Below are 13,740 nucleotides of genomic sequence, written 5' to 3'. Positions count from 1 at the left end.
AACGCCCAGAGCTTGGTAGCAGGGTTGGGTGTATCTGCTCCTGCTCTCTTAAGATGCAGATTGCAGACACCCATGACAGATAGTTGTACTACAGTATTTAAAGCAGGATTATTTTGATTGTAAATGTCCAGGTACCATAACAGTGGATTACAGCACATATTTCTAAAGCATTACATATTTAAGCCCCAAGCTATGGGAAGACAACTCTGTAATTGTAGTGTTAATGACATTAGTAATGGACTGTACTGTGAAACACAGAAAAAGCTTTGAAGGAAAAAGGACAGTCTTAGAAGTTTAGAGCTGAAGAAATAAAGGATACCAAATGCAGAAGGATGGCAACGCAGAGGACATAGAGCAGTACTGCCCAGTGTTTCAGGCAGGGTCTCAATATACTTGCAAGCGACTAGCTGTTGAATACTTCAGAAGAAAAAGTTTTAAGGAGAAAATTATTTCCTGGCTACTACTGAAAAACAGCATTCCAGCATTCTCCCTGCATAAGCTCCTAAAGGCATTGTGCTGAGAAGAAAAGGGAAACAATTAACTTGGGTACTCTAATAATAATGTAGATCTTGGGCATTCTAATTATAGTTGCATATCTCTTCTCCCCCTCCCACTCCTTCAGATGTTTTGGCTGCAGTCTTCCATTTTTTTTTTTTCAAATAAGCTTCCTGTAACTTATTTCTAGTATAGCCACTCTGCAGCTTTTGCTAATCTCTATTTTCTGATTGTTGTTTCAGGTTTATAGAGTTAAAATAAATACATTTTTAAAGAAAGCTCTGCTTGCTGTCATGCAGGAACTTTGGCACCTAACTTGCATAGGGTGGTATCAGCTTTCATTGGTGGACAAAGAAGACAAAATAAGAGAGATTGCAGAGCCTTCCTGTACATGATAAACACACAGAGAAAACCTTTAAACCACAGTTGTTTGCAAAATAGGCATTTTTCTTGTTTTTCATAGTGTTCTAGGGGCAATTCTGGAGTACTGTGACATATCATCAGTACCGCCAAGGGTATTCCTGCCAGTAAGGGAAATGCTTGTTTTGCCTCCTCTCCCCATGACGTTTTCATGGCAATATTGACCGCTTATGCCAACTCTTTGATTTTGGTTAGAACTGCTGAAGATGTCAACACTGAATTTATTCTGCAGTTTATGTATTTTTCGAGCAAAATACCTCAACCTGACATTTAATCGTCAATTTGAGTTGATTGTCAATTGAAATGGAGTGCATCAATTGAAATGGAGTGCACCAAGAGGTGTCAGGAGTATGCTCCCTTGTCTTTTCAGACGGAGAGAGAGGTGGAAATTTAAAGGGTTGATGGAGGAGGCAAGGTGTGAAAGCAAGTCCATGCTAACACATCTGTGAGGCTCAACAGCATGGGCTGTGTGCTGGTACTGATGTGGTCATGGTCAGAGAGGCAAAATGGAAGCTGCAGGGAGGGAAAAAAGGCAATACTTGGCATCGTTTGCCTTTCCAATACTGCTGAAGTTTAGTAAAGAGAAGGGGTTGAAGTATTAAGTAGTTGTCAGAAATGGAAAGAGAACGCAGTAGCAAATAATGTTTGTGCTGACGGAGATTGAAAGCCATGGACATCATATCTGGAAAAATACTAAGTGGATTGCAGGCATTGAACCCACAAGTTATTCAGGAATACAAGTTAACATCCAGAAGGTGAATATGAGAGGGCAGACCTTGACAGCATTGGCCATGGGGTACTCTGAGACTGAAAACAAATTATGAATGGTTGACTCAATGAAGAACAGGAGTGTCATGAAGGATGACTTGATCAAAGAGAGTTCTATATGGGAGGCCTTTGTAGGAGCTTTTCAGTGCACAGGAAGAGAAACAGAATTGCGTTTGTCAAGGTTTCTGGCAGGTAAGAAAGCAGCACTGCTTTTGGTGACAGAGAAGGGAGGTGGAGGAAGACAATGGTTTTGAACACCAAAGGAGCAGGGAAGTTGGAGTCTGGTTATAAATTAATTGAATTCGATCTTATGAAAGGTCTTAGAAAAAAGTAATACCAGAAAAAAGTACAGATTTATTCTGACAGAGTAAAGAAGGAGATTTACAGTAGAGATGTGACATTGTCCATATGGGAACTCAAAGTAAATTGCCATTTCTAAGTGAGATACAAAATGGGGAGGAAAAAGAAGGAACTGTAATAAAGCCATTTCAAGGCAAAGTTGCGTTGAGTTGGAAGGATACAATGAATCAGTAATGAAGAGAGACGCGGAGCATGGTTGGTCATGTGTAAACTGAGTTCTCAAGCCCGGGAGAGTGAGGACAGGGTGCTGGCTCTGAACTGTTCTGGTGAGGGGAGTTTCCACTCCATGCACAGGCCAGAGAAAGATTGGATAAATCCTAAACTGGAGTTGGAGTTAAACTCTACTCTCAAGTTTGTATTCATTGAATTCAGGATTGATCTATGTATGAGGTAGTTGCAAGTACTGTTAAAGAGTGGGATATTGTTAAGGTAGAACAGACTGCAGGAAATAATTGGATTTTCCCTCTCCACACCTGGTGATGAACGTTTGTCTGTAATCCAGTAGGAAAGCTTGTGCCAGTCTATGTAAATCCCCCTGAGATGAATGGAAATTTATAATATGCCCAGTGTAACTTAATTCCTTAAATGGAACTACTTCCATGAATAAGCATTACTCAGTGGTAGTAAGGAACGTCAGGGCAGATCCTAGGTTGCAATATTATGCTGCACCAACTATTACTTATAAGACAGCTAGCTTAGGGAGATCCAGCTAAACCAGAGACCCAGATTCTCTTCTAAACACCTATAGGCTCGGTTACTCCATAATGTGTTCATACCGTTTTCACAGATATGAGCAGCTGGCTTATCACTTACAAGTCTGTTTTCTTTTGTACATGTACACAAAATTATATTAAAAAGGCCACTGTGGAACATATGTTCCTATGGAATGGTTTTTCCTGGAAAGCTGCCTAGTTATTCATTGTCTCTTGGGCCTCACAGATCTTTAGTGTTTCTCTCTGCAAGACCTTTCAACAGGAAAAGGCAGAGAATGACTCCTACCCTAGGCTACCCACTTCACTGTAAAAGCTATAAACTGATCTCTTAGGCCTAAAAGAGCCTGGAATGTCAGTCTTTTCTTTTAGGGTTACCTCAGAAAGTGGGTGCTGCTACTGCTGCCTCTTTTGTCAAGCTCCTGCTCTTAGAAGATATTTTAAGTCTGACTTTGATACCTTTTGAAATTAAGTTCATGAGTTATGATTTTCAAGCTAAATTCCAATTGGTGCAATGTAGGCTACTATGTCACTTGCTTGCTTCAGGTATTTTTAGGTGATTAATGCTCTATCTGTCTTTTGTTCTTCTCCCTGCGTGATTCATATTAAAAAAATGAATTTCTTTTGTCTTTTCCAGTCTGGCAATTCCCCAGTGCTATTCAGTGCCAGGCAGAGGTGTTTGCTTTAGTTCTCGAACGTGTCACTACGTTAACATGAGAATTCCTGAACGTGAGGTACACTGTGGCACAGTGACACAGTTATGGTTTCACAGCTCTCAGTTCTAGACCAAGATCATCTGGCATGCTGGGACCTCTGTTCTGCTGTATTGCCTTCCATAGGCTCATCTGAGATTTTTTCCCCAACTGTGCTAAGCTCTGGGATGACTCGATTCCTCAAAAAATGAGAGAGGAAATATAAAAAGAGGAAAGACGACATCATTTAAGGAACAAAAGGAAACCACAGTTCTGGCATGTGACATTCAAATCTGTGTGAGAATACATGAAGTATTACAACTGAAACCGTGTGGTGACTTCAAACTAGATAAACAAGGCCTAGCTTGGCCTTAGATCTCTTCAAAAAACTGTCAAAAATGTAAGGGTTCTGTGAAGCTCTGACTACTACATATCAATGTAGTACTGACACTTCAAAAAGCAAAAGAAATGTTACAAGATGCTTTGGTTATTACTAAGTGACATGGACATTTTCCAGCAATTTAATAAAAGTGAAAATAAGAATATACACCTGAATACCTGGTGCAACTTTGATGTTATGAGAGGATTTCTTGTGATGTTAGGTGGAACAATTCTATTAGGGCTGGGACTGTTCTGAGAGCTACAATTTATCAGGAGCTCCGAGGCACAGATGCAACAGGTGGTTCTCTGAACCCTGACAGGAGACTTACTTTGTGAAGCAATAGTAACATTGATTTTGAAATCATTCTAGGAAGAAAAGGAGTAGAAAAGATGTATGATTTGAAATCAATGTCTTATTTTCTTTTTTCTTATTGACAAAGCGAGAGTGTTGCTTACAGACACTGCTGAAAGCTGGTGTTTAACAGTAGGAGTGTATTGTTCGTTATCTGATGCTTCATCCCATATCCTTGGGAGGACAGATCAGAGAAGAGTATGAAGGCATAGCAAATGTCTTTTGTTGACTGGTATGACTTGCTCATAAGAGTAACAGGGCCTTTTCTTATGCAGTGACCCAAGGCAACAGGAAACTCCTAAGCGATTGTTCTTTTATTGCTGGCTCAGCTCCACTAAAACTTGTACTCTACTGCAAGGTGATCTTCTGTAACACTGTGGTGGGTGGTTAAGATTCTTGCACAACAACATTGTAGATATGGGAAGTCCCACGATAACCTCATTAAAAGCAGAAGTTTTGGGGTTTATAGGAGTACTGTGAATTCTGTGGATCTACTTGGACTGCATGTATAAGCTAAAAATTGCTGAAGGTGCAATCCAGATCTTATTACCTGACAAAGAGACAGCCTGTCTTGTCTGTCACCTGCCAATTCCTGATTTGAATTTTGATTGCCAGTGATTCTTGTCTGCATTGTCAGTGGTCTTAATCTGCCATAAAACTGTGTCCCAGTTCCTTGTGCTCTAAATTTAAGAAGGAAATTTGAATGTATTAGCAGCCAAAGGATAGGCCTATAGTGTTGTCTCCACATACCACTACTCTCTTTTTGAACAGTCTTCCTCAGAAACCTGATCGATTGAGCCTGTAGACTAATAAAGTCTTTGGTCACTCTTAGAATGAAAAGTGACTCAGTACTGCCCATTAAAGTAGCTAATCCATGTGAAATATTAGCTTTTTGGAAGATGTGCAAGTGGTCAAACATATTGTAAATAATCTCTCAAATGAGAATAGTTACATCTGGACTAGCAATGAGAAATATAAATGGAAGCATCCATTACTTCTGTTTACAACTCATGAATGCATGTTCCTAGTACTCCACCAATCTTTTTATAAGCATAACTTGCCAGAACATTTCCTGATGAAAATCGTAGCAGGAGAGTCACAAAACAGTAGGAGAGTTCATAGAGATGTCTGGCTTGCAGAAACAGCTCTGATGTTCCACTTACAGCTGAAATGGGACAGCATGCGAGCATGACCTCTTGATAAACTCTCTGATTCTCCCTGGGAATTAACCATTTTAACAGCTTGCAGCAAACAGTCTGTCACAGAGGTGAAGAGACTAGTGTTTTTCTTCCGCATGAGACAAGAACATTTACCACCATTATTGACCAGAGACTTAGCAATAAATTTATGAGCTGAGATGGTCGTGTATGTGCATATTAAATTACTTGAGTAATTTCTTAAACTAGTACCGGGTAAAATTCCCCCATTAGTACTTTGTTTTCAAAATGTGTAATATTGCAGTGATCTAAGAGTTGTTTGTTTAGTTTTTGTCTGTTTCCAAAAGTGTTGTACAACTTAAGACATAGAGAAAATCCAAGTCCTAAAGTTTTAAGCAGCTTTACTTCCTGATATGGCAAAAATCATCCTATTCAGTAAGATGGTCATCTGTTTTAAAGGGGTTCTTTACAATGCCATTAAAGGACACAGTGTTAGAGAAGTATGAAGACAGGCATGCTTTCTGTTTTTTCATTTGAAAAAACTTGGTTTATCTTCCTAAGAAAAATGAATATTTTATAACACACACAAAACATTACTGCATTTGCATTATCTCATTCAAAATCTTTGTGATGGAATAGTATATTTTATTCAAATGATTTTCCAGTATCTGCACAAACTGTGTATGCTCTGCAGTTTGGCCACTAAGTTGGGAGGTTGATTCTCAGCTAACCAACCTAGCTCTCCTTCAAAATACTACAAGCAGAAATAGCGCAGCACAGGAAGTGGTATTTGTGATTCAGTGAACAGCACCTTGCCCACTGAGTCAGAGTAGAGCCGATGTCCAAAAGTGTTGTTAGAGTATTGAGTGTAAAGTCCAAGTCCTGGCCACGTGTAGCCATTGGGAAACTCATTAAACTATTGACGAGAACAGAGATATTAATCACAACATCCCAGATTCCAGACAGGGATAATCGAAACTTTCCTTCACTTACTTCAGTGGGAGAATTATTTTCTCCTTTCCTCTGAGCTTGTGTGTTTTCCTTGCATTTAGCTAGGCGCCATCCTCCAGATGTGTTAGAAGGCATCACAGTCTCAGTCAAAACAGAAGGACGAGTGCCACAGCACTTTCTGTGGGCACTGCTGGAAGTGCCAGGCTTTGCATCCTCAGTTTTGAAGTCCCATGACTTATCCCACTTGGATACTGGCTTTAGAGAGAAGCTATCACCATAAACTGTCTGAGCTTTTCAAATAGATCAAGTTAGCAGCGGAAGGGATGCGCTGAGGCATTTGTTGTACATTTCCTGTCAGGACTTGTAACCAGTAAATGTGCAGAGTGACTCAGAACAGCTTTTTCTAAACAAAGTTTTCGTTTATGGATAGGACTTGAACAAACCTCAGCAAAGGTTACACTGAATATGTTCTCTGTGTATGATCTTTCCTACTGGCTTTGTTGCCGATTATCCAGTACAGAATGTTCTCTACACAGTAGAATTTTTAAATTTCATCATTATATATAAGAAAAAACTTTCAACTTTACAATTCAAGGAAAACAAGTCCTCAGAACAGATGTCTTATGTCTTTCATTTAAACAATAGTTGATGCAAAGGTTTGTGGCAGCAAATTTTGGCACCTAGACTTAAAATAATGTTAGAAGCTGCTGTGAAAAATCATAGCTTCAAATTCTAAATTGTCCAACAAGTGGTACAGGTGCTGTGATCGTGTGTGTAATTGAAGTAGTGCTTAGAATTTTGAATCTTTCATGTTTAAGTGTTTGCAGAAATCTTTATACTTTTCTCCTAATTTTCATTTTCAGTAATAATGAAATATCTACCTGCATTTAACTTAAGAGAAATTTTATTAAGACACTTGTTAAAGCTTGTTTTAGACCTGACATTATTGTTGCAGTCATGACAAGCTGTAGATAAATGGTTTGAATTTTGTAGCAGGAAGACACATTTTGGATCATTTAATTAACCACTGTAATCTGTATGTAATGCCTAACTGACTTCTGGAGTTATGGAACATAGTACTTCAGGTAGCTCAATTAGAAGGTGGATGGAGGTGGAGTTGGTCAACATGTGAGTTTCTGCATTAATGTTAGTTAAGAAGATCTTTACACATTAGGTGTATTATCGTAGCAAGACATAGTTCATAGGGGAGATGCCATCTCTTGTAGAGAAAGGGGCATAAAGCGCAAAATTAAGTTCCCTGGACATAGTAGCACTGACTGAACATCTGCTTGAACTGGGCTTGCAGGTTCAAGCCCCTTTGTTGTTCAAGGAGTAAATCATTCCATCAGAATGAGGAATAGGATATTACTCAATATGAGGAACAGCGGCAAGGTTTCACTGTGAAATGTGATCCTTGTGATCTAGAAGTTCTCATGGTATCAAAGAATGAACCGATCATGTGCAGCACACCAGTTCATCCTGGTCTCTCATCTTCTCCTTCCTTTATCTTTCCTCCACCCTCCAAGACAAAGTTTTCCCCTGATCATGAAGGAAGTGAGGGAGCCTGGATGTTACCTCAGGAGAGAAAACTAGAGGAAGGGCTGGGTCACTTAGTCAAGCAAGAGGGAGGAGAAGGAAATGGTCATTGAAAAATAAGGTTCTAAATACAGGACCTTGGGCTAAAAATAGGTTGAAAGACTTGTAAAGAAATGAGGAAAGGGGATAATATAGGCAAAGCAATTTAATCAGATGCAATTAGTAATAGCTTTGCCCTGTGTCTGTGCCCAGTGTGAGACCCGCTGCCAGCATCATAATGTAGAGCATCAGTTCTCTCTGTGTACTGAACCATTATGAAATTACTTGTATATCTTCTCCCTGCAGCCCACCTATGCGGCTTACTGGTTGACATTAACTCCATGTTGATCAGAATCCTTACTGATGCCTTCATCTGTCATATCCTGACTATTGCAGCACATTTCTTGTGGCTTTTCTCTCTTCCTCAGATATGATGATTTATGCTGTCTTACATTCTAACAGTTCAAAAAAAAACCATAACAAATGAAGAAGTGGATTGGGTCATATCCAGTTACGATATTGGTATACATTATATTTGTGGAACAATCAAACAAAAAAGTAAGTAGCTGTTGGTCTTTGTGTTGAGCAAACAAGCTAGTGTATTTCATTTTAGCCCACAGTAAAATGAGCAGTTTTTCATTCCATTTTTTATATTTTGCTTGTTCTAATTATTGCTTTTTGGATCTTTTTCAACTACTGCCTGTAGTTCTGTGAGCAACTGTAGAAGCCATATAATCCATTTGTGAGCATTTTAGTACATTGCTCTCCATTTTTAATGCTGAAAGGACTCAGTGCAAAAAGTTAACTACTTCAAAAGCTGTTCAGTCAGAAATGCTGATATTTTATACCCGTATTACCATAGCATCTTATGTTACAGAGTTCATGTTGAATGAGCTGGAAAAGGCTGGCAGGAGCTCCACAGGTAGTACAGGCCCCTAGGAAGCACTCTGGCTTCCTGTTAAATTCTGCTCTTTAGAACTGGCAGAAGAAAACTGGGAAAAAAAAAAAAAAGAAAAAAAAAAGCACAACCGACAACCTTGTTATTCTAAGATTTTTTTAAAAGTTGACTATAGCTTTCCTAGACTTTGAAGAACTTTAGGGATACAGATAACATGCTGAAACAGTTACTCATTTCAAGTTGTGAGAAGGAGTTAGTAGTTGAAGATCTAGCGGAAAGGTCTTATGTTTTCAAATGACAAGGCAGTTCAAATCTCTTCTAATTTCAACTTCAGGAAAATTTGTTAAAGGGAATCAGTTTGGATTCGTTTGTTGTTGTTGTTGTTGTTGTTTTGTTTTGTTTTACAGGAATCAGTGAAAAATCAAGAAAACAAAGGGCATTGTCTCTTCCTGTACTAGATCTGGTTTATGCCTAGGATTTGTCAGTGCTTACTGCACACTCCCATTTCTGAACCTCGTAGGATGGTAAACAGGTAAAACTGTTAAGTCTCTAGCTAAGAATTAAAAGAGCAGGCTTATAGGTTTATTCCACCCTCTCCTTGGAAGTGAAGGTTGAAGATAAAGAGTTTAAAACACTTTTTTTATGTTTAAAAAATCATAAAAGATAGTGCTATTGCTTGTGAGCATTCACTGTGTTTTGCAGTGGGACCACTCCTTGATGTCTGCTTACATTTCTCTTAATTTGCTTGCAACACCCAATAGGGCATGCAAAAAAGTAGGTGCTATTTCACCTAACTGGAAGAGTTTTAGCTGCTGTACAGATTGGGAGACTTAAACACTGAGGAGCGGCATTTATCTTACCCAAAGGTATTTTTAGGTATATTGAAGCAATTTCCCTATTTCCTTTAGATACATAAGCAAGAACACTGCACTTAGTGGCAGCAGGAAGTTTTGTTTCTTTCACTTCTTGAGAAAAGTACTTTTTGTTCATTATTTCTTTTCTGTTTTGCTTGCAGATCCTTGCCCAGTGACAATATCCCTGTGAGATTTGATTTTCAGCTCATTCTCTGAAATCAGCTAGTTGAGGTTGTTTGTAGGTACAGGATAACATATTTTCACAGCTCCTTTTTTTCTTTCATATATTTTTTTAAGGTGATTATCTGTAGACACCAGATGTAGATCTGCCACCCATAGCACCTGTCATCTAGTTAAAGATGCTAATGTAAGAGCATTTTACCTGACTCTGCTTCATGCATTTACCTTAACTTATCTGTAAATGCGGTGGGAAATTAAGTTTTACAAGGTCAAATATAGTCCGGATGGAGAGCAGGACAGACAGAGACGTGATTCTTACTCCAGTGCTTGAGTTTTCAGCCAGAGGTTTCCCAGCCTGCTGCATGAAGAGGTCTGGGTTATAACGCAGTGCAGGGTCCTCATTCTGTAACTTCCAGCTGTCTCAGACTCAAATCTTTTGAAACCTAGCAGTGTGAAAGCATATAGGGTAGCTAAAATAAAATGAAAATAGAAGAGCTCAGCCATCTCCCTCCACATCTTCCTCAGACTTCAAGAGAGAAGAAAAGTAATTTTCACTCCACCCGATGTCTGTCAGAAATCAACAGGATTAGCACAGATAGCAAAGACTAGAAACATTAATTTTCTAGAAGCTCCTGGAAAGAACCATATCTGTAGCAGTACAGACATTCAAGTAACATACTGCACTTGCCAACTACTTTTTTGCTGTAGGTTACTGGGGGTGTCTTGAATGTAAATGAGAAGTAGGCATGTGATAGCAGCCGGGAAAGAAAGGAAGGGTAAGGTAAGCTCCCTGTTGAAGTGTGATTCGCTTGATCAGAACATTTCTGAAGAGTCTGTAATCCTTTGATTGTCTGATACGAAAAGTCAGATAGTTTAGAAGAGATTGTATTAAAAGTTCATTACCTCTTAATAAAACTATATTTATTTTTTGTCTTCGTCCTTGTTTCAAAATAAAATGTTTTGACTCTTTATTCAGCTTTGCAGAATAAGACTCTGTTTCCAGGTTCTGTTTCTGATGATTATGAACATCCGGATTCAAAATATGAATGAAAGGGTTGGTATTTTTGAACTTAAAAGTATTAGAATGTGCCAGACATCATCAGTTCTGTTTTGTTTTAGAAGTGGGCAGGCAGGAGTGAGCACTTCCACACTGTGAGATTTTAGTTCACTCCGATTTTTTCTGCTAGTAAAGTGAAATATGGTGCCTGTACAATAAGTACCTTTGATTGCTTTCAAGAAGAAAACTACTCCTTTCACAGAAAGAATTTCAGGAAGGCCTTCTAAGAAAGACAATGTTTTTTTGCAGCTGCTTGCCTTGAAAAGTGGCAGAATGTTCCCAAAAGTGTTATTCCATCACACTTCAGAAAAGTGTAATGAGGAACATTAAGGTAGGTTAGGGCTTTTCTTTCTGTTGCACTGCAATGCTAAGAACTAAACCTATTGCCAGAGCAATCTGTTGGAAGAAAGTGCTGTTCTTTAAATTCCAGAGAGATTAATAACTCTCACTTGAAAATAGGGTATGGCTGGGTACTGGCATGCAGGCAAATATAAATGAAATTTATCTTTCCCTTATTCCTTCAAGAAATTATCTGACATGCAAGGGTTGTAAGTTGAAATGACACCATATCCTCAAATGGACGAAAGCTTACTCCAGAAACATGTGGAAAAAAGTGTTCTTATTAAAAAAAAAAAAAAAAAAAAAAGGGAGAGGTGAGGGTGTTTGAAGTACTCTACAATAATAGAATATATATATATTTTTTAACTATAAAGAAAGGGTCCTAATTAACTGGTATTCCATTAGAAAGGAAAGTGCAGAAGATATTTTATTATTCTATTAGGAAAACTTTGTTTTAACTCTTCAAAATGACCCCAAACTTGCAGAGAGTTAGATTTCAGGGAGTTGTAATAGGATGAGCTATCAATAAAATAGCCTATGTGTTCTCACTGCCACTATGAAATGATATTGCATCCTGCTGCATGACATGTACAGGCATTTGGTTACATCAAATTTGTACCCTCTCTGTGTAAACATGGAGACAGAAGGCTGTTCAGTTTTGTTTAGCTTTTAAAGATTTTTAAGTTATGATAAGAATTCTCCAGTGAGTTGGGAAGAATTCCCCCTGGAGTTCAAAGTCATAATTGGCGTATCTGGTGGTGCAAAACTGCAACAAACAGTTCAAATGTAAACACAGCTGAAATTAATTAAGACATCTTAGTTAAAAAAAAAAAAGAATAAGGTTTGATCTGGCTTATATTTTTCAAAGTATTAGAAAAGAATTATAATTATTTGAGTATCTATATAACTGAAGTGACAGTTCAAATAGAGGAATATAAAGTAGGGCACTTCTACACTTGTGTTAACAATGTTAAGATAAGCAGGCTTAGGAGGAAAGATATGTAGCTTTCATGTACCGTATTCAGTTCTTGCTAGATTCAGCTTATGTTAGGAAACATGGCTACTTAGGGCAGAGCTTGAAAGGAGCTCACTAGCAGTCAAAGTTAATTTCACAAGATGTTGCTCATTTACATTACATGTATAAATGTCTCCATGTAAACTAAATCTGAAGTTTTTAGTTTTCTTTTGTAATGTGGATGGTTGGCATAGCTGGGGGTAGAAAAGTGCTCTGGCATGTAGCTTTTGCTGGTAGGCCTGGAGTCCCTTTTGGACATATGAAGCTAAAGCTGCCACAGCTGTTTTTGCTTGTTCCTCACACTGCTTAAGATCCACAGTTAAAATTTCTTGGAATATGTCTACACATACACTGTTCTACCTCTGAATTGCTCTGTAAACTGATTCAAAAGCATAGAACAGAGGTCTGGGTAGGGTTTACAGGCATCCAAATTAAAACCATTTTCAAGTGTTTTTTTCTATGACCTGCGCCACTGTCTCAAATCTATAGAACAGGTCTTGATCTCTGGTTCTCTAGCACATTTCTTATCTCAAGACTGGCAAGCACATGCTCTGAGCAGTGCTACCCTACTGCTTAGTGCAGTGCCCGCCCAATGATGAACTAATCCAGCACCCAGGCATAAAGGTAGTTGAATGAGCCAAATGATCACCTAAAGCACGTGTGTTGCCTATGTAACTTTCGTATCTCAGTCCTGAAATTAGTCAAGCTGTCCCTGCCTTTGCCATTCTGTGTGCTGAGGTGCATGTAACACTGCTGGGGAGCTATGTCATAGCATCGCCTGTTGACTTTGTACTGCAGGAAGCTGTTCATTGTATCAGTCATTTGGAAGCAGAAAAGCAGAGAGCATGAAAAAAATAGCTGACTGATGGAGGACTATGAATTAGTCATATTTACTATAGGATGTCATATTTACAATAGGACTTATTCCTAAGATAGTTGTCTGTGGGTGCTGTTCTGTAAACCATGTGAAAGGTGCTGATGACTTGTTCATTTCCTCCCTCCTCCTATCCTATGGACAGTTGTCTTATGATTCTCAGCTGTTTTCCCCAGCTATCTCATTATGATTGATCTTTCTGAGCACCCTACAATATTTGCCTTCAAAAGATCCTTGTACTTGCCTTGTCAGAGGCACACCAGGCAAAGACTGTTAACCCATCGACTCCTCTTTCAACGCCCCTACCTTTCATGGCATATGAAAGGGACTCCTCTCCTCTTTTAAGGGTATTTTGCTAATTGTAATCATGTGGTGGTTCATGTACTTTTCTGGTCAGATAGCTCAGGGGAGCACTGAATGCCATGTTCTATCACTCCACAAGAATGGGACAAAGAGGAAATATGTCCTTTTTTCTTTCCCAGCTGTGAGCCATTATTTTATTTGCAGTAGAGACTGACTACAAAAGTGAGATGATCAAAAATTGCAAGCCTATCAGACACCTTTCAGCTTTCTTTGTAGGGCCAAGATATTCTCCTATACCAAAATACAGAAGAACTGCAGTTTTAAAAAAGTTAGGAACATTTAAGATTTCCTGCGCATCT

At 38.7% G+C, this 13,740-nt stretch overlaps 1 long non-coding RNA gene across 1 annotated transcript in view; it reads left to right on the top strand.

Moving 5' to 3' along the window:
* Positions 1-10,727, top strand: part of LOC110400518 — a 69,828-nt gene extending 59,101 nt beyond the window's left edge. Inside the window, exons 3-5 of the long non-coding RNA XR_002439917.1 lie at positions 8,290-8,419; positions 9,167-9,291; positions 9,775-10,727. This is a non-coding gene — a long non-coding RNA (uncharacterized LOC110400518). The remainder of the gene's footprint in view (positions 1-8,289; positions 8,420-9,166; positions 9,292-9,774) is intronic.

Source organism: Numida meleagris, chromosome 5 (genome assembly GCF_002078875.1).
Source record: "Numida meleagris isolate 19003 breed g44 Domestic line chromosome 5, NumMel1.0, whole genome shotgun sequence".
Taxonomy (NCBI): Eukaryota; Metazoa; Chordata; class Aves; order Galliformes; family Numididae; genus Numida; species Numida meleagris.
This window is presented reverse-complemented; position numbering and strand designations above follow the sequence as displayed.